At 52.2% G+C, this 1,702-nt stretch overlaps 1 pseudogene; it reads right to left on the bottom strand.

Annotated features, from left to right (window-relative positions):
* Positions 1 to 8: 8 nt before the first annotated feature.
* On the bottom strand, positions 9 to 1,670 carry LOC123177758 (putative serine/threonine-protein kinase-like protein CCR3; annotated as a pseudogene).
* Positions 1,671 to 1,702: the final 32 nt, after the last annotated feature.

Here is a 1,702-nt window from a genome sequence, read left to right on the forward strand (position 1 = left end):
CATCTTGCAATCTGCGCCACACGTTTCAATGCGTGCAGCTGCGATGGCGTTGGCTCCGGTACAGGTCGTTTATCCAGCATCTCCTCAGTAGTACCGGCCTCAATGATGGGGAGTGCAAAGGATGCCAGATCTATATTCATCTCCTCCTCTGCTTGGGAAAACGCTTTTTTCCCTGTCAGAACCCCAAGCATAACCATACCGAGGCTAGACACGTCGCTCGCCGGAGTCAGATGACCTGTATGGACGTACTCAAGGTCGATGTATCCAAGTGTGCCTCTAACGGTGACATCCAACCACGGCACCTCACTCGCCATGTCCCAGACGAGCGACAAGCCAAAGTCTGACACACGTGGTACCCAGTTGGCGCCGAAAAGGATGTTACTCGGCTTGATGTCCCGATGGATGATCGGCGGGTTGGCATGACAGTGCAGGTGCTCGATGGCGCGCGACACGCCGAGGAGCACATCAATGCGCATCTTCCAGGACACCGTCACCGGCGACAACGTGGAGGAGCCCTGATCAGCGTGCAGGTGGTCGAAGAGTGTGCCATTTTCCATGTACTCGTAGACGACCAACCTCTGTTGCTCTTCTGGCTCTTCCAGCTCCTTTGTCCGCCTTGTTAGCAGGCCCTTTTTTCTCTTTTGCCGGGTTGTTGGTAGGCGCTTTTCCTTGCTCACGGTCACACACAATCCAAGCAGGTGGACGATGTGTTTGTGTTGGAGCCGTGGTAGGGTGTGGAGCTCCGTGCTGAATACCTTTATGCAGTACTCGTCATTATTGATCCGCTTGATGGCCACCCCTCGCCCATCGTGAAGCCTGCCTTTGTAGTACACCTTACGAGAAGAACCTTAACCAATCACGGTGTCAAGGGCGAAGTTATTGGTGGCAGCCACAAACAATCTCCACGAACGTAAACTCTTTGTGTCCATGCATTAGGCCCCTCCCAATGCTCCAACCTTGTACAGGTGCTAAGCCTTCCATGTAGGCAAAAAATCTGATGTGGCAGGTTATTTAAGAGGAGAGAGATGAGTGTGGTGACCCCAGGAAGAACCAATGCTAAGCACGTGAACCTAGGCAAAACATTTAAAGAAAGGAAGCCCACCAATACATGAAGAGGTTTAGTTGCTAAATCATTAAATGCATCAAGCTTAGCAACCATAAGCTAAGCACCTATGCATTGGGGAGTATAGTTGCTAAGCTATTTAATGTGCTTAGCACCTCATCTAAGCACCCATGCATTGGAAGCAGCCTTAGTACCTCCTGGGCAACCTCTGTAAAGTGTTGAAAAGATAGACCACGTACCCTTTCATCACGGAACATACACATCAATTTGCGCTATCATCCATGCGATCGATCAGTATTCAAGTTGTACATACCTGCAGTTGTGGAAGTGGTGACGGTTCATCTCTGGTGGAGCCATCTTGAACAAGCACGTTGTAGATCCATTCGAGGCGACGTGTTATGCCGATGTGGCTGATCACAGGGAAGAGGATGAGGCAGAAGTCGATCTTGCTCTGCACCTCCCTGAACTTTTCGGCCGTCCTACCAGCCATGACAAACTGGTACGCCGCGCTCCTCCCCTGACAGGACACGACGAGCTCGTGGGGGGTCCCGAAGTGTATCGCCTAGCCCGGCAGCGGCTGAGCAACAATTTGTTTCGTCGGCCTCGCGTCGTCGCACGCACGGAGATGCCGGGTGGACG

Source organism: Triticum aestivum, unplaced genomic scaffold (genome assembly GCF_018294505.1).
Source record: "Triticum aestivum cultivar Chinese Spring unplaced genomic scaffold, IWGSC CS RefSeq v2.1 scaffold160751, whole genome shotgun sequence".
Classification (NCBI taxonomy): domain Eukaryota; kingdom Viridiplantae; phylum Streptophyta; class Magnoliopsida; order Poales; family Poaceae; genus Triticum; species Triticum aestivum.